Here is a 20745-nt window from a genome sequence, read left to right on the forward strand (position 1 = left end):
GCGGCTTACTCTCTGGTACACACACGCACACATAAATGACCCCTTTCTGAACTGAATGATAAAATGTGGGGGTTTTGCCTTTATAATTTTAATAATATACAGCACAACTGTGACTGGTGTTAATGTATAGAATTAATTGCCCCAGTGAGACATTTCTTCCAAAAAAGCAATAATAGCTGGATTCTCCTTGAGAATGTGAAAACCCTATGGTATACTAATAAAATGAAAAAGGTTCACAAAATAATATCCTAAATAATTGGGTTCCCTGTACCAGAGGACCCCATGTAGTTTCTCTTAAGCAATCTAAAAAAAATTGTGATTATTCCTTTGGACTTAATAAAACATAATTGAAAAAATATCAGTAAAGTATAACATAGAGCAATCACATCCATGTCCCCTTAATATTTTTAAAGGTGAAATTCTTAACACTTTCTCATTATTAAGGAGAAAAGATGTTTTGCAAGTAAATTATGATGTTTACTTGGCTGATAACGTATTGGTAACTTGCCCAGTTCCTCCCCACCCCACTGTGTGTGTGTATGTGTGTGTGTGTAATGTATACTTGATCATCAAAACTTTTCAACAGCTCCAGTTTGTAAATAGCCCTTTCCTCCCCAGAAACTGGGAAACTGCATACTCCTACTGTGTTGTATTCATAAACAATTAGTGTTCTTTGAATACATTGTGAGTGTGTGAGTGTGTGTGTATGTGTATGTGTGTGTGTGTTTAGGGAGGTAGGGAGCACAAAACTGTTCTCCTGCCTGGATAGATGTTTTCATCCCAGTAGCTTTTCTTTTTTTTTCCCCTTTCAAACATAAAGTCTTACCCAGACTGAAAATCTCACCCTTCATTCTTTTTTCCTCCTCATTTTAACCTGTTTGCTACAACAACCAGGAAAAAAACAAACAAACAAAAACAATGGCTGGAAATGAACATAATTTTCCATGAAGAAAGAGGAGCTATGGAGAGTGTTGGGGGCCCGGAGGGAAATGCAAAGAGGACTTGGGACAGAGCCGGGGATGCTAGAATGCTGGAGATAGTTGTCCCAGCTACGAGATAAAAGCTACATTACATGAAATTAATGGAGGCTGTCTGCGACATACATGAATCACTGTTTCAACACTAAGAAACCAGCACAAAAGAATAAAAAAATCTGAGTACTAACTACATCTTCAAAGGTCTCCTATTTACCCAGCTATACTGGGTACTGACACAAGTGGGGGGAAATATAAGAAAAAAGCACTGCTGTGATCGAATGAATGCGACCATATGAGCTATATTGGAGCCGTATGCATCCTATTTAGCTGATATCAAACACAGTTTAATGAAAGTTAAATAGTTTCTGAGGAGTGCATGAGCTGGAACAGATTAGATTCCACCGAGGGGTCTCTCAGCATATTGTTGCTCACATGTATTCCCTGCTCAGGGCTGCTACAATTCCAGCACTCCATTAGCAATACACAAAAGACTTATGCAGATAGCGGGCATAAGCTCCTACCGCCATGTTGGGAAATAAAAACACACACACACAGACACACGCACACACGGATGAAGGTTTTGTTCAGTGCGTTCATCTCAAAATAGATCTCTGTAATTCAAAACTGATAAGAGCGTTTGTAGGAAGAAGGAAGTAGCTGCCTATATTTTTAAACAGAGAAATATGTAAACTGCCTCAAATGCAAGATATTGCATCAGGCATATAATGAGAGTTTGATCTTTCAGAGGACAATGATGTGGTGAATGCCATGCCCTTTTGATCCACAAGCTCCATCTGGTCTAAAGGTATGGCAGCTTCCTTGTTACCACCCCATGAAGTTGTAGGGTGTACACGTCTGCAAATCCTCACACACAGTATCCCTCCAGCAATGCCTCATTTCTGACATATACAGTTCCTTCCAGAAACACTGCTGAACAGCCTATCCATCTATTCACATGGCTGTCGCAAAAACTGACATGAATTGCAATTAATAATCTCATTACTTGGCAAAGATTTTTTTTAACTTCTCTACAATTAAATTGTCTATGTGCTTTTTTCCTTCCTTCTATCCAAGCACCCCCTGCTCTCTCTTCATTGAGCTGACTTTTCATGGACAGTGACAGCGGTGTTTTAATTTAAATAAACAGGAGAGATCTTTCACATTGGTCTTTCTGTAGAAATGGCCGGAATGGTTGAATAAAATTGCCTCATTTGCTCCTTTCAGATGAAGAGTAAAAAAACGTCACTTCCAACCTTAGCTGTGTTCACTTTTTCACTCTTAAATAATTGCAGTCAAACTTCATTGGACATTTATGTCCAGCATTTTGTCTGTGCTAGGCTGGATTCTAAAGGTGAATCAAATATGCTTCCTATACTTAAAGAGCTCACAGTTTAGAGTTTCTCAACTAGGGGGCAATTTTGACCCCCACTCCTAGAGGATATTTAGCAATGTCTGGAGACATTTATTTTTGGCTGTCCTAACTGGGGGACTCCTAAGGGCGCCTAATGGGAGGAGGACAGGGGTGCTGTTAAACACCCTGCAACGTACAGAATAGCCCCCACAGCAAAGACTTGTCCAGTCTGAAATGTCAGCAGTGCCAGGATCTAGAGAGATGATTGTTTCCCAGGAAGGAGCAAGGTGAAACTCCCAGTAAACACTGAACTTCCTGGTATGTCTACACCTAGTTCCTATTCGCAGTGATATCTGAACACTTGGGTGTGTGGTCACCTGGTGGCACCCAGGGGCTAAATGAAGCTCCCATGGCATTTTGCTTAAATTTGGGAGTAAATTCCTAAAAGCTTTTTGTAGCCAGGGATAATGCTCCAAGTTTTTGGAAACCCTTTTCAATTTCTTAAATAACTCCTTGAGATTAGGGGTAAGGACTCCTCTGTAAATTTAGCCAAGGAAAAGGAAAACAGAAAACACTATGCATCTGTCCCACATTCTTTCTCAGCTTTGGGGAGACTTTACTATTAATATTATTTACACCTTTCTTAAAGGGATGGAATTTTCTCAGTCATCTCTTCTGTGCCCTCTTATTATTATTCCTTGGGATAAAAATGGCCCCACATTAGGGAGCTGAGTGCCAGTTTAGGGTGCCCTGTCAGATGCACTGTGGTAATCATCTCTATTTCTTCATCTCTGTGCTCAGATATAATAGTTTCATTAAGAAGCAGAGTAGGTGTTAAAGTTGTCACCAGCTGCCTGTTCTGGTCAAGAAGGATTTTCCCACATTGTTCCTGCTGTCCCTGCCATCACACTCCATGGGACCTCATGTCAGAAGTGGTACACACATTGACAGTTGCTTCCACCTGGTGGTGACCAAATGGGGGCTACTGTCCTGTTTGGCAACTTTAACTAGCCTAGAATATCTGTGGAAATATTGATGGCTATGTCCTTCACTTCCTCTTAAATTTGTACTCTTGAGATAATTGGGAATATAACATCACTGTGGCTAGAAGCTGAAGCATAATTTATAATGAACTGATGGCAAAGTTTATCTTCTATGACTAATAATCATAATGTAGTAAAGGTAATGTCAGTCATAATAAGGAACTAATTAGAGTGGAAAACAATATCTCTCCTTAAGAAACCTTACCTATCTGAGAAAATAAGACATGTAGATGGTACAGTGTGTGCTGATTCACTTAGCCCAGTGAACCCAAGTCACGGCACTTGCGTGGAATGATTGATTGACCCAGGAAATATTCACATGGAAACTAATTGATTGAGGATGACTCTCATGCCACCTTTACCTGTGACATGAGACACTTTACAATGGCACTGGGATGCAGTTGCATGAAGTAGCCCAAAGCAATTATATCCTAAGAAATGACTCCTTACGTAGTCTTAAATGTGAGTGTCAGCTGGACTGAGTGTCAAGTAACGAGGCGAGGCTGGCTGCAATAGTGATTGCAAAGGCATACTTTTGATGAAGAACACTGTCAATGAAATGAGACTACATTCCTGCTGATTGGCAAAGGTTTGGGGAATATTTTGGAGGAACTTATTACAGTGTGCTGTGAGGATTTCAAGAATCTTGAAGCAGTTTCTCTTTAACCTGCAGGTGGCATTAGTAGTAAAAATGTATTTCCTATCTTTCCTGAAAAAATATTCAGCAGTGAAGTGAGGGAAACAGTAAAGGGCTTCACAGCATGACTCAATTAGAGGAGCAAGCCCGATTCATTGCAGATGGCTTTTTGCTATGTTTAATAATCCAGGGAACTCAATGATCCAAATCCAGAAATAGTAAACTACAATCCTTATAGGAATTGAAAAATCTGGGGAAGTTTTTTTCTTTCTCTTGAGTTTGGAATACAAGCATACGTCTATATGCACACACACACACATGTCTTTGTGATTCTGTTTCCATGTGGGAGGCCAAGAATCTGAGCACTGGGAGCAAACTTGTTCTTTACTTACACAGTGAGAATGAAAACTCAACAAAGTGTGATCAAAACTCTTTCTGAAACCAGTCCTCTAAGATTCTCTCTCTCATTGGTGCTGGCCCCATGTCTAGCCCCAGAGAAATCGTGCATTGCTAGCATAGTGGTTCCTGCAGCCACGTCCAAGATTGTATTTTTTTTCACTTCTTCGTGGCACAACAGCAACTTACTTCACTGGCCAAACAGATCCTTGAACGTGATGAAATACCTGGAACAGAGCCAGTTCAGTGAGGTCTTCCCTCCCAGCCTCTCCAAATAGCTGCCAATCCAACTATTTGTACCTGGTAATGGGAATGAGAAACTAAGGCAATATTGCGCTAGAAATTCCAAGGCATCAAAGAGATTACAAACTCAGGAAGACACAGAGAGCAGGTGGAAAAGCTAATGGGACGAGGGTTTGTGATCTTATTCTGCATTAGATGGAACAAGCAGGATAACTATTGAGGAGATGTTAAATAGGGTAGCCCAACATATAACAGGCAAGCAGTCCCTAAGCGTCCTTCAATGAAAACGTGGCCTTCTAGCAGGAAGAGGAAATGACAAGCACTGATTAGAGTTCTTGTAAATGCAAAACTGGGATTGATGGAAAAGATTCTCCAAGAACAGACTGCTAACCGCTAACTAGTAAAGTTACAGGTTGTTCTAAAGTGAGCATTTTCTTCTCTGAAGTTTCTCACACTTAAGTGCTTTTTGTTTATGCCTCTGCTTCCCTTCCAATGGACATTTCAGTATTTTGTTGCTTCCTAACAGTCCTAATCAATATGCCAAAAGTAGATCTCTAGCCATGAGATCTATTTCTCAAAGTTCTTTTTGGATAAACTGATATGAAGACCAATGTTTTATCAATTATTTACCACTGGTATAATATGATGCTGTCGATCAGTGAATCACTAACTTATACTGAGTCTGCAAGTTACAGTGTAAATTTCCCCCTTTCTCACTAGCCTCTGTCTAGCATTGCTATTTCTCTGGCTCCAGTACTCAGGTGCTCTACCTCCCAGGAAGCCTAGCTCCTTCTACCACCACCAGTATTGGTGGGAGTTTCTATCAGAAAGCCCACTGCCGCTGCCTGCATCTCTCACTGCAACCTCGGCTTTGACTGGATTCTGCTGTGCCTTTGAGCTCTGTTGTTCCCTGCAGTGGGTGGTACCCTAGAGCCCAGAGAGCCCACCAGGCTGCACAGCTGACCTGTGGGGAAGTGGCAGAGGTGGCCTTCCTCTCCATTGGTGTCATCTGCTATCAGAGGGGCTTCCAGCAGTGTTGTCTATGCCTGAAGGCAGAGAATAGTTAGCGAAAGAGCTTCTCCAGTAGTAACTTATGTCTTCCGAGCACTCCAGAGAACTCAGAATCAAGTATCCTGGAGGCTGGGCTGGGACACAGAACCACCATACATATCCAAGACGCAAACAATCCAGTGCCTGGCTGGGGCTTCCTACCTTAGATACACTGCGTGCCAGAACCTGTGCTCTCCAATCTAACCTGACACACTATGTGCAACTTGACTTTACACTCAAAGTAGTCTTATTCCACTGCCCCATTGTCCTTTCCTCCTACTAGGTCTTGCTGGGGACATGAACACCCTGGTTTCTTCTCTCTGGTCTCCTTACTCCAGATCTTGGACACTTTAAAAACAGATCATCTGGTCTCCTTATTTAGATTAAAATGTTATGTGAACTAGAATTTCGGACATGTGGTATGATAAAGGATTTTTCTTTCTAATTTGAAAAGTTATTATCTATACCATGCAATAGATTGAAGATTTGTGTTTCCCTGCAAATACTTACGTGGAGACTCCAATCGCCAAAGTGATAGTGTTTGGAAATGGGGGCCTTTGGGCGATAACTGGATCATGAGGGTGGGGCCCTCATGATGCGATTAGTGCCCTTATAGGAAGAGACCTGAGAGAGCTTGCTTCCTCTTTTTTTCTCTTTCTGCCTTGTGAGGGCACAGCAAGAATATGGCCAATTGCAAAACAGGAAGAGGGCTCTTACCAGGATCAGTTATGCTGGCATCCTGATCTTGGACTCGTCAGATTCCAGAATTGTGGGAAAATTTCTTTTTTAAGCCACCCAGTCTGTTTTATTTTGTTACAGCAGACTAAGACACATGGTGATAAAGTGTTTCCCAGTTGGTTTTATAGTTAACAAATAACTTCTTAAACATCACATGAAACCAAGACAATCTTAGAAAATCTGGACACATGACTGCCTCCGCTTCAGTGTAAGCAATGGTAATGAACTTCAGCAGCTGAGAAAACATTGTACTCAGGCACCTCTACTTGGAATTCTCTTATTAGTCAGTTCATTCTGTCAGGATTTTAGCTTCTGTATGTTATAGACTATATGGGATGTATGTGACAGTTTGTGACACCCCTGCAACTTAATTATGTTGCATAATGATAATCTCTCCCTTGACTGTGCTTTCTGTTCCTGGCCTGCTCCTTGAATGGGTCATGGGCCCTCAGTTTTCACTTGTACAACTGTTGTACACTCTTCAACTCATTTACATCTCAGCAGCCTTGGTGAAACCTTATTTCACTTTTATCAAATTCTTTTCAAAGATCCTTTATGGATAAGATGGGCGTTGGTTTTATGATAGCTCAAATATATGCCTCCCATCTCTGACCATGTGGAAGATGGAAATCACCAGTCTTTATAGATCCTCTAGTATGTGTTTGCCTTTTGCTTCCCTTGTACTTGTTTTCATCTTTACTCTACAAATATACACTGGACTAGCTTCAAGTTGCCCCCAACCCTATGATCCATAATTCCTCCAAGACACACACACACACACACACACACACAAACACACAGATTCTCCTTCGAGTATGTGCAATTAAAAAGGTACAGCTTCCAGTTAGAAGATGAATAAGTTCTGAAGATCTAATGTACAGCACAGTGATTATACTTAATAATACTGTATTATATACATGAAAGTTGCTAACAGGGTAAAACTTAAATATCCTTGTTACAAAAAAGGAATTGTAATTATGTGATGTGATGGAGGTGTTAGCTAATGCTATGATGGTAGTTTTTTGCAATATACAGATGTTTCAAATCATAACACTGGACACCTTAAACTTCCACAGTGTTGTATGCCAGTTATATCTCAGTAAAGCTAGAAAAGAAAAGTATATGCAATTGAATCCAGTTATTCATTTCTACGTCCTACTCTATGCACAGTTCTGGAGAGACTCATGATTACAAAACAATGGGCACATCAGATTTTTAGAGCAGACAGGTTAAACTACTGGGGAGGGCAAGATATAGAAAGTATGAAGGAAGGATATGGGAGAGAGGAAATCTAGGGCTTGAGTACTGGCTTTACAACTTAACCACTCTCTGTTTCAGCTTACTTATCTTGGACACAGGAATCATAATACTTGTTCTCTGTATTTTATACTGATATCAAAGCAAATACAATGAAAGAAATACTTTGAAAAACAAAAAAATAGTGTGCAAACATAAGGATGGCTCGTGTTAGATTTATTACTGCTTAAAACATCTAGGTTACTGGCGGGATGCTTGGCAGTGCTGAGGAGACCCACCCGGCGCGGAACTGATGTAACACCTGCACTTGCTACGGCAAACTTGTATCCCTTTGAGATGCGTGTTCCTGGATTTGGGCCTTGTGGGCAATGGTATGCTAGGTTTTGTCTCACCCTTTATGAAAATTCTTTTTCATCCATTCATTTGACAGAGAAAACCAAAACATGACAAGAGATGATTGTCTCCAAAGAAAAGTGTGAGTGTAGAGTGGGTGATGCGTGGGGAGATGCCTCTGTCAGGGGTGAATACAGAGGGAGTGTGGAAAGCACTTTGGACTTTGCAGCTGGAAGATGCAGTGAAAGGAGCTAAGGAGGAAGCTTTTATTTATTTTATTTAATTTTTTCAAGAGTGCTAGCCCTTCAAAAAAGGAAACACTGGACCCGGTAAATCTCAGGCATTTTTAGAAAGGACTTTAAGACCCATTTGTTTTGACTTAGGTGTGCATATTTCTAAATTTCTGCCCCCTTACAAACACATTTGTTCTCACCATATTGCAACAGATCTGCATTCCTAGCCAGTTCCCTTGAATTCTTAATTCTTGTTAACAACTCTGGCAATTAACCAATTACTCCGTCCACTGAAGGACTCAGGGAGGAAGGGACTGATGATTTATAGTGGCATCGCATCCGTGCTTGTTGAATTGAACTCAATTGCTGGAGTACTTCATTTAGAGAATAGATGGGCAAGTGAGTAGCCAACAGGCTGAAGCCAATCAAAAGACTAAAACTGCGAACAGGTGACAGGTTGGAAGTGCTGCTTCCTCTGACTATTTTGTGCTGTTTCTCAACTCCTGTTTCCAGAACTTAATGAAAAGCCTGATGCTGCCTATGTGAGTCATTCAGCTAATCCAGTGCTGACGGTTTTACAGAATGGTGGAACCACAGTATTTAAGGAGTCTTACAAGTTGTCTAGCCTGCGAGTGCAGGGAGCCGTTCTACAATGCCCAAGTGAATGGCTATTTAGAACCTTTACAGATAGAATCAGTGATGACTTTGGAAGGCAGCTCATTCCACTGCTGGATAACACTGTTTGTTGGAAAGTCTCCCTTAAAATTAGAAAAAAAAAGTCCTCCTCTTTGTAGTTTATGCTCACCACTGATCCTACTTTTGTCCTGTGAAGCAAATCCAGAATAATTCTTCTCTCTCTCCTAGATAATGTGCCTCCAGAACTCGAGAAGAGCTTTCTGTCTCCACCCTCTTTCTTCACTGCAGTTCCTCTAATGCTTATGCAGCATGTTTTTCTTATCTCTTTCTAGAATCATCTAAAGATGCCCTTTCCTTTTCCAAGGCTCGTCTTACATTGCAGCACCAAAATTTTAATGCCATTGTCAATATTGCATCTCTTGTGAGCCCTGTTCCTGCCATTTAACATTCCCATATTATCTTTGGTCCCAGTAAACCATAGATTCTGGGGGAGTTATTCAGTTAAAGCCAATAAAATGACCAGGGACATTCTGATGACATTTGCTAGGTCTTACTTGGAATAACTTTTGGAGTCATCATTTCTGTTTCAAGAACTGTTTCTAGGGCTGTGTGGCATGGCTTGAACTTTTGATGTGCTCTTTAAGATAATCTAAATTTACTGAGTTAATAAAACTATAGACACCGATAAAGGCAATAATAAAGCAAGGGGAGGTAAGCAATGATGCCAGCCAGAGGGGGGAAAAGGAAAGCTGCTCGGGGGAGAGGCAGGGAAATGGTTCTTGCAGAAAAGAAAGCTCTTTGGTGCTAGTAATGGAGTCAGCCCAAAGGGCAGGACTGACCAGGTGTGCAGGCATTCCAGTGTGTACATGAAGTGAATCGAGGGGTGCTAAAGAACCACCAATTCCCACATAGTCCTTGCACTCCTCCTCCCACCAGAAATCCCCTTGTGGTTAACACCTTTTGCTTAAGGCCACTGTAAAAATGTAAATGTTCTCTGGGAGAATAAAATATTAATCCATTATCAACCAGTAACATCTTGGCTATACATGACCGAATTAGTACGGGCTGATCACTGAGTGGACCCCTAAGGGAAGAGGCTACAAAATTGATAGGTTTTAACTGGGGGAAGAATGAAGAAGGATATAAAAAGGCAAAGTTTCAAGACTTCGTGCTGCAAGGGGGGTGGATAGGAAGAATAGAGGTAAAAATTTGTGGGTGGTGAGCTACCTGAAACAAGTGAGGAACCTCTGGGGAGGTCTGTGGCACCCCAGCAGCTGTGTGGATACTGGGAATTGGAGGAATACAGGGAGGATGCTAAAAAGCAGCTCTAAAGGGATATTAATAAATCTCTTAGGTTGAAACGCTATAGAGGGAGGCCCTGAGGAAATATCTATCCTGAGCTTGAGCTCAGGAACTCTGATTCGGCTGGGTAGGCATGATGCCCTAGTTCTTTGATTTTTAATTATCATTTCCCACTTCTGAATGGACTTAAATGACTTTGGAGCTGTAAACTATAAGGGGAAATATCATTCAGTTCCCTGCTTTTTTTTCCCACCTTTTTATTTTATCCTCTTTGATTTCCCCCATTTTATTCCTGTTATTTTCCTGGCCAAACCCCGAAAGAGTGGTGAATTAGCAAATGGATGGTAGGAGGGGTCAGAAAGCATATCATAAATGGGAAAAAAGATAAAGAAGAATAATCTTCATATTCTTTATAATCATGAATTAGGACTCTCTGAGTTCCAACGACACAGAAACAACTCAAAGTAGCTTAGGGACAAAAGAGAGTCTATTTACTCCCATAAACAAAGAATGGAAAGGGGAGGGTAATCTCAGGGATGCCTTGATTTTGACACTTCAGGGCTGGCATCTTTGTCTCCTTCTGTCCTCCTGTGTTTGTGTATGTGTCTTCTTCTCTCTGCCTGTGAGGTTTATTCTTTCCTGTCATGGATGGAGGGGCTTTCTCCATATTGAAGGCGTGTATCTTCACAACCTCATGACCATGTAAGATATAGTTCCCCCGTTTTTTTCAGTTTAGTTTTAGGAAAAATATAAAACAATGAAGGCTCTGATTTGTTCAGTGTGGGTCTGATGCTTATTCCCAGAAAGATCACCAGCCAAGGTGCAGGATGCTGTAATTCACTTATTCTGGATTCCATGTTACTCCCATGGCCAGGAAGCCGATATCTATTGCCAGACAAGAGAGAAGGGATGTGGGACAAACCAATTTAGAATCATATTAGAATTTGAATCATAATCAAATTTGGAGGAAGATTGGAGGAGTCATTTGATAGCAGTTTTCCTTCATTCCAAATGAGAGTGAAGATCTTGGTGGAGTTTTTTTACAACCTGCAACCTATTTAACAAAACTGTGAAATGGAATGTATTTGAAATGGAATGAGTCTTCTAAGGCTGCCATAACAAAACATCACAGACTAGGTGGCTGAATAGCAGAAATTTACTCCCAGAGTTCAGGAGGCTGGAAGTCCGAGATCAAGGTCTCAGCAGGGTTGTTTTCTCTCAAGGCCTCTCTTCCTGGCTTACAAATAGCCTCCTTCTTACTGTGTCCTCACAATGTTTGTCCATTGCACACCTACCCCTAGTGTCTCTCTCTCTCTCTCTGTCTTTTCATAAGGACAGCAGTTATTTGGGATTTGGATCTCATACTTACGACCTCATTTAACTGTAATTACCTCCTTGAATGCCCTATCTCCAAATACAGTCACATTGGGGGCTAGGGCTTCAACATAGGATTTTGAGGGGATGTAATTCAGTCCCTAACTTGGACCAATCTAGATTTCACTAAGGAAATGGACCAGTTGAAGAATGGTGTTTTGAGTTTTTTTTTCCCCCCAAATCTTAGTGAGTAGGTATAAATTAGGGAGGATGAACCCACTTGAAACAAATACATAGAATATTTGCAATATAAGGGTTAATGAAATTCAGATGTGTTATGACTGATAAGGCCACTGAAGACTGGATCTAGCAAACAGGTGAAAGACATAAGACTAGAATGAGTTGGGAATTCTGCCTAACAAAAAGGCTGATGTTAGGTTCTTGGAAAGGTCTCCCCAAAGAGGAGAGCCCTGATCTTGAGAGAGGCAAGTACTTCTGTGCCAAGTTAAGGAATAATCTATCTCTGATTTTGTCTGATGTAGAAATTGGCTGTATTTTTTTGGCAGTGCCATCACCCGAGAGCTAAGTTTTTCAAAAATATGTCTAGGAATATATAATACATGTCTGCAAATGTAAGTGCTAATGGAACCCTATTGCTGGCTAATTCCCATCAGAGGAAGTAGCTCCATATTTAAAATATCTATGGTTGGACCTTTAAAATTATCATTTCTATTAAAAGGCAGTTTAAACCAGAGCTTTTGTTTGAACTAAAGTAAAAATCCAGTCTTTACATTGAGAGACTAATAATCTGGTAGGCCGCCTTATTTAATAGGAAGAATGAGGTTTGGGAAAACAGAAATAAAAGCAGTTTTGGAAATCTGTTAGGTCTGGGGAATAATTACTATTATCCATTGAATGGAAGCTTTGTATTTGTTCACTTGGTGTATATTTCATTTTTAATCCTCCTACCTATGTATACAGATTATATTTGGGGTGTGCGTATGTGTGAAAGAGAGAGGGGGGAAAAGAGAAGTAAAAGAGAAGGAAATCAATGTATGACTAGCATAATTTAGAAACTGTCCTTTAAAAAAAATATAGTTTGAAAAGTAAGAGAAATCTGACAATGAGCAGTCTTTCTTACATCCAGGTTTATATAAAAATAAGGAAAAATTTTCTCATACATAAGTGGGAATTCATGTATCGTGCCCTCTGCAAATATAAGCAAGGTTGTGCACATATGTCCCAAATTAATTCTGAAGCAATTTTAGACCCAGATTTGTGTTAATGTATTTAGTAAATAATTAGTTGTCCATTCCTTCATTAACAGCATATTTAAAAACTCCTTGCAAAACTCCACCTCCTGCCTCAACAAAGTGGCACTTCTAGGAAGACAGAGGGATATAAAATATGTCAAGTAAGATAGGAAAACAAATCAAAAAAAGAAATTACACATTAGTTGTAGAAGAACATTAGTTTTAGAAATGGGATTTACAAAGGAAGCACTTTGCTTCCCTTTTACCTTTTCACACAAAAACGGTGAAGTTGTGAATTGGAGCTGCATCAGTGGGCACTTTAGCATTTTATGATTCCAGTTTAGTATAATGTTTTTCTCTCTTGGACATTACAATTTTTCTTCCATTTGTAAAGTGCTTTATAGTTTTCTAAGCAGTTTCACATAGGGTAGTTCATTTGTGGAACTAATAGCATTTACGTGGGATAACAATATTCTAATAGAATTGTGCAATTCGCATAATGAGTTTAACTTGTTATTAAAATGAATGTCACTGAGATAAGATTGAAGGAGGAAGCAGACTGGTCAACAGTCTTGAGGTAAGTGCTGACCATTTGTGATTTGTAAGAGGCAAGGGTCCATCAGTCTTTCTTCAAGCCTCTTGATTCTGCTCCTTTATCTGTGTACTGTCTGTCCTTTGTCTCCATTTTCATTTAGCACAGAGGATGACTTGGGGCAGAGAAAGTGGGAATCAAAGGGCTCAATATCCTGCTCTGTACCTACTAAGGGTACAAGAAACATACTTACCTATTTTTTATTTGTTTTCATATATTACATTAAAAACATTAAAGTTGGGATCCAAATGAGCATAGTTGGCCACTCCTCAGTAGCTGACATAAAGATTTGAAAATATATTTATGCAGAGGTTGACAGAAACCTAAAGCAGTGTTCAGGAGGAGCTAATAGCATTTTACCCTGTAAAATTGCACCTCTAGCCTCAGCGTAGAGAGACGAGACAGTATCTAGTGTTGAATCACACTGTCTGTTCTTTCCTCATCTCTTCTCTGCTCAAACATTGATGGAGGCCTGGTTTCCCACATTCGAGCTTCACACCACTTTAAAATGTTATTTTTGTAAGAAATGCATAGTCACCTAGGATGGGCTAATTAGTTGAATAGTTATCAATTTGAGGTATTGTTGGAAAAGGGATTGGAGGGCCTGTGACAATAAAGAGGAAATGGAGGAGTGGGAGGTGAGAAATAAAATTACTTTGTGTGAATATGACCATGGGTATAACATTTAACTTTCAAAAGGAAGGCTAAAACTGTGACAGTCACCACTTCACATTTTCCTTAAGAGTTATGACAGATTGCTGGATCCTGTTCTCATTTTTTCCCTCTTATAAACACATCACCTGCATTGTTGTATACAGTGGTGTGTCCAGCTAAAAATCTACGTGTTCCAGCCTCCCTTTCTTCTTCTTGTTTATGCCAGCCTATAGTTTCTGCAATATAGTTAGACTCTCTGACTCCAAGTAGTTGTAGAGGATGGAAGCTACAAGCTATGGATGGAGGAGAAAAAGATGAAAGGAATCTGAGATACTGTCGCTCTATTTCTCACCTCTTGTGTATGCCTGTTATTCCAGCCACCGATAGGTGACTAGCTTTGCTCAGGTACCTCTCCCTTCCTCATCCATAGAATCCCTAATCATTGCCTTCGTGTGGGACACTAGTAGGAACTTCTCTGATACCCAGTTAAATACTAATGCAGAACTGTTAGTGGTGGTGTATACAGAGAATTAACACATCTTGGGACTACCAAGTACCCTTACCCACAGGAGGTGGGGGACAATGAATCCATTGTCCTCTCTTTCTGTCAGAAGATCCTGAAATGTATTTCATAAAGCTTCTCCAGCAGCCCATGCAACACTGCAATAGGTCATCCATAGTGGTGATATCTCAATAAATTAACCTTGTATTGGCATTCTTTTCTCCTCATGTGTACTCTCTCTGCGCTCAACTCCTGCCCATAAAAAAATGACTTGTATATTAGCCTTTGCCTCAGATTCCTCTTTCCAGAGATTCTAGGCAGTCACAGATGAAATCATGGGGTACTAAATAAGCCCTGGATTGCCTAACTCTGAACTTTTTTTCTAACAAGAGAGTTTTCAGCTTAAGAATTTCTATTTGGTTCTTTTTTTTTTTGTAAAAAATACTTTGAGTAGTTTTAGATTCTCAGCAAAACAGAGAGTATGGAGATTTTTCATATATGTTCTGCCTTTCCCACATGTGCAGCCTCCCCCATTAACAACATCCTCCACCAGAATGGTACATGTGTTACCACTGATGAACCTACACTGATGCATCTCATCACCCATGACTCAGAGTTTACGTTAAGAGTTCACACTTAGTGGTGTACATTCTGTGGGTTTGGACAAATGCATAATGACAATACTATCATATAGAGTATTTTCATTGCTTTATAAATTCCGTGGTCTCTACCTATTCATTTCCTCCCAAGCCCTTGCAACCACTGATCTTTTTAGTATCTCTATTGTTTCGCCTTTTCTAGAATGTCATATAGTTCAAATCGTTAGAGTGGCTTCTTTCACACAGTAATATGCCTTTAAAGCTCCTCCGTGTCTTTTCGCAGCTTGAGAGCTCATTTCTTTTTAGTGTTGAATGATATTCCATTGTCTGGATGTACCATAATTTAGTTATCCATTAACATGCTGAAGGGCATCTTGATCGCTTCCCAGGTTTGGAAGTTATGAATAAAGCTGCTATTGACATGTGTGTGCAGGGTTTGTGTGGACATTAGTTCTTTTTTATGATTTCTGTTTTTTAATTTATACTCTCTATTTAATGAAGCATTCTTCTTTATTGATATTGAAACAGTATTCCTTTAGTTCTTTAGTCATGGTTTCTTTAGTTCTCTGGACATATTTTAAATAGCTTATTTAAAGTCCTTCTACTAAGTACAATTTCTGGGTTTCTTGATGACAGTTTTTATTGACTGATTTTTTTTTTTTTACTGTGCATAGGCCCTTCTTTCCTGTTTCTTTGTATGTCTTGTAATTTTTTTTTTGAAAATTAAAAATTAAAAAAACTTTTTAAAATATATTTAAATAATATAATGGTAAATCTGGAAATTAGGTTTACCCCCACCATCTACAGTTTTTGTTGTCACTGCTATTTGTTATTTTTGTAGCTGTTTGTTTGCTTAGTTGCTTTCCTTGCCTAATTATTTAATATTTGTATTCTTTTTCATGTGTGACCACTGAAATATCTGCTTAAAAATCTGTTAGCTGATTGGCTAGCCTATTAAACAAATCACACTGAGATCTTAGGTGTCTCGAACCAGTAACTTTCCGGGTTGGGGGCTGCTTTAAGAGGAAGAGCTTGAGAATAGTGAAATAAAGAAAAGCCATGCAATATGGGTTTTCTAGGAGACTTTCAGACAAGTAATATGTGATAGTTATGTGGGTGTGGAATTTTTGATGAGGTTTAAACTTTTTCTGTCCATACCAGTGGCCCCTAGACTGCTGGGTTTTATGCCTACTCTGGTTGTGATGACTTTTTTTTTGCTTTCAAGGATTCTGTGGAGCTGAAGAGAGAGTGATGGAAATGATAAATTAAAATGCAACAAAGTTTCCTGTTTTTCTCATGGTCCAGCTATTTTTCTTGAATAGACAGTTCTTAGATTATTGCAAGGCTTTGGTAAATTTCTGAGAATATTTATTTGACTATTTTGCTAGTGCTTGCATTACTTTTATAAAAAAATGGAATTTTGCAGGTCTTTAACTCTGCCATTCAGGCTGGTGTTACTCCCAGAATTCTGTCTTAATTTAAGGATAAAGGGAAAACCAAAATAGTCTCAGACGAAAGAAAACTAAGAGACTTTGCCACCAAATAGACATTAGACATTTCTTTTCCTCTTGAGTTTTCTAAATTGTATTTGTTTAATGTGGCTTTCAGTGTATGTAGAAGAAACATTTAAGACAATTAGAGAGTAAATGTGGGAAGGTAAAGCAATGTAAAGAGAGATTTCTTCATCCAAACCGGGCGTAAAATGATGATACCAGTAGACTCTGATAAGTTGTGTGTATATAATGTAATACCTAGGGCCACCACTGAAAAAAATATAAAGAGATATAAGCTCAAAACCATTGTATATAAATCAAAATAAAGTTATAAAGATGTATAACTAATCCATAAAAAGACAGGAAAAAATTAATGAAACAAAAACAGATAACGAAGAGGAAAAAAGTCAGACTTAAGCCCTAACATATCAGTAATAACTTTAAATATAAAAGGTTTAAATACACCAATTAAAAGGCGACAATTGGCAGGATTGGTTAAAAAATAACCTAGTTGTTGTCTATAAGAAATCTACTTCAAATATAATTATATAGGAATATTGAAAGTAAATGGATAGAAAAAGATTTATTATGCTAATGTCAATTAAAAAAACAGAGGTGGCTATATTAATATATGTAAAGTATATATTATGTAAAGTATACTTCAGAACAAAGAAAATTGCCAAGGACATTACATACTAATTAATTGATCAGTACACCAAGAAGAGATATCAATTCTAAGTGTATATACACCAGACAAAATAATTGAAAATATGTGAAGCAAAAACTGATAGAACTGAAAGGAAAAGTAGACAAATCCACAATTATAGTTGAAAATTTCAATATCCCTCTTTCAATGATTGAGAGTACAACTAGGCAGAAAGTCAGTAAGATTATAGATGATCTTACAGGATCTGTTTGACATTTATAGAACATTTCAACCAAAACAACAGAATATACTTTCTTTTCAAGTGCTTTTGGAATGTATTCTAAGATAGACCATATCCTGGACCATAAAACAAACCTTAACACATTTAAAAGAATTGAAATCATACCAATTGTATTCTTTTACCACACTACAGCTAAATAAATAACCAATAGCAGAATTATAATGGGAAAAATACTACTTTGAATCCAAACAACACACTTCTAAATTACTCAGGGGTCAAACAGGAAGAACCAAGGGGCATTAAAGAATTACAAATATCTAAATGTAAATGAAAACACAGCGTATCAGAACTTGTGATACATCAATGAAATAGTGCTGAATGGGAAATTTATAGCAGTAAATTATTACAATAGAAAAAAGGAAAAGTCTCAAATCAATAATATAAGCTTCCACCTCAAGAAAGTAGAAAAAAAAAAGAGCAAAATAAACTGAAGGAAAAAGAAGGAAGGAAATCATACAGATAAATGTAAAATACTGAAACAATGGACAAAATCAATAAAACAAAGAGCTAGCTTCTTGGAAAAGATCAATGAAATTCACAATACTTTAAAATACTGACAAAAAAGAATAAAGACACAACTTACCAATATCATGAGTGAAACAAGATATATCATAATAGACTGATGACTCTAAAAGGAAAATAAGGAATTGCTCTGTAACCATTGAGGAAATTCACTTTGTAAGTTAAAGTCTTCTGAAAAGGGATTTTCCAGGCCCAGATGGTTTCACAAAAGAAGCCTACTAAACTTTAAAGAAGAATTAGCACAAGTTCTGCACAATATCTTCCAGGAAGTAGAAGAGAAGAAAGCATTTCTCAACTCATTTTATAAAGCTCTTTTTAGCTTGATACAAAAACCAGACAGAAATAGTGCAAAAATTTTAACAGTAGAATTTATCAATGATGTTAATAACTGTTTTCTTTGAAAATACATATCTATATATCTCATAATTTGGCAAGACTGATTAAGAAAAAATAGAACAATACTACATAAGCATTTGATTTGTGAAGTGGGAAGTAATTACAGATGTGAGAAGATATTTAAATAACATGAGCACACCATGAGCATATTTAAGACAATAATTATTATTTTATTTATATGGATATTATATATACACACATATAATTAATGCAAGAAAAAGTGGAAATCTTGACTGAATTAATAACAATAGAAGACATTGAAAGTCAGTCAGTTCTGGATTTCCAGTTCTAGTAATAATGAATAAATAGTGTAATCAAATATCCTGTTGAAAAAAAAAAACCCGAAAAGTGTAGATGAAATGTTAAATATGTATGTATGTGTGTGTATATATATATACACACATATGTATATATGTATGTGTGTATATATATATACACACATATGTATATATGTATGTGTGTATATATATATACACACATATGTATATATGTATGTATGTGTACACATATGCCTGAAAGCACTAGAGAACTATTAAGATGCTGAGAACCAAAACATAAGAGAAGTCAGAAATACAGAGAGGTGAACCCAGAACCTGGTGGCCCATTTAATTCCAGTGCATTTGCTGATACCTGATTCAGTGAGCTGGAATAAGAACAAAGAACAGCAAGTAACTAGAAGCTAAAAATAAATATTTTAAAACTTTTATGCAAATGCAAGAATTAAACAATATACTTACCATAATTGAGAACTCCATCCACAGATTTAATAGCATATTAGGTACAGTTGAAAACAGAGATAGGAAGCTAGTGCATAGATCAGATGGAAAAAGTCATAAATGCAGCACATAGAAACAAACTGAAGGAAAATACAAAAGAGAGAAAAGAGACATAAAAAGATAGGTTTTAACATACATGCTAAGACATGTCCAGAAGAAAAGTAGAGAAACTTTAAGGAGAGTAATATTTGAAGAGGCAATAACTAAAATGTAAATGCAAATTACACAGAAATCTCCATGAGTCTAAGTTAAAGAAATTAAGAGAAAATTACACCTACCATTGTAAAACTACTAAAAACTTGGGACAAAGAATAAGATCTTAAATGCAGCTGAGCAAAAAGACATTATTTTCAAAGGAGCCACAACTTGACTGACAGCAGACCTCACTACAGAAGCAATGGAAGCCAGAAAACATTGAAATAATATCCTCAATGTGCTGAAAGACAAAAAATTAACCTAGAATTTTATAAAAAGTGAAATTATCCTTCTGAAATAAAGATTTAAAAAACAGTAAAAAATTCATCTGTAAGAGTAACACATTAAAGAAATTTCAAAAGGTATTCTTTAGAAGGAAATGAAATGATTTAATAAAGAAAGGAGAACAAAGTACAAAAAGGTAAACATATGGGTACATCTAAATGAATATTGATTATAAATTTAAGATGAATTGTATATTTTATAGTTTTACACACACAGAATCAAAATATACAACAGTAGCAGCTTATAAGATATAAAATTGGGAAATGGAGTAAAGAGTGTTTTGAGGTCTTTGAAATGTCTGGGAAAAGATGAAAGTTAATTCTTCTAAATGTTTTGAAATGTTTCTAAAATTGACAATTTTCAGTTTTTGAATAAAACTGATGAGATCTCTGGTATCAAATGATGAAATTCCAACCTGAAAGATCAATTAGAAGAAAAGGATCTAACAGAAAAAAAAGTAGTAATAAAATGTAGTAAAGAGTTGTAGTAACATAGGACAAATGAATCACCATAGGTTGTACCTTTCAGCTGAATTTAGTGTTTCAGAACATTTAGAACATAAAGACTTTAAAGATTACTCTTGGAAAGATCTCTCCCTAATATTCTGATGCATAAGTGACTCTATATACTGTCTGATATTTACCGCAGAGCTGGGGACTTGTGCAGAAATATTCCATCCTCCACCTCTTCATTCCGCACTTCCCTTATTATTCTGGTTAGATGAAGAGCGTATTGACTTCTGTTCCAAGCATGTCTTTCTTAGTGGGACTCCCTTTCTGGACCCTAGGGACCTTGAGCAACTAGTTCTGCCAGCGGTTCTGTATTTTTGGATGATGAAAATTGATTTTTCTCCTTTTAGCAGGTGCAGTCTCTGAGGGAGCCTCTCCCCTCATGACCTGTGCAGATTATGCCATCGATAGTGGGAGAGGGGACAAGGAAGAACGTTTGGAGCACTCAACACACGGCACCAAGTGGACCCATGAAGGCTTGCAGAAATGAAGGTGCACTCGAAAAAAGGTAA

This window comes from Vicugna pacos, chromosome 15, assembly GCF_048564905.1.
Source record: "Vicugna pacos chromosome 15, VicPac4, whole genome shotgun sequence".
Lineage (NCBI taxonomy): Eukaryota > Metazoa > Chordata > Mammalia > Artiodactyla > Camelidae > Vicugna > Vicugna pacos.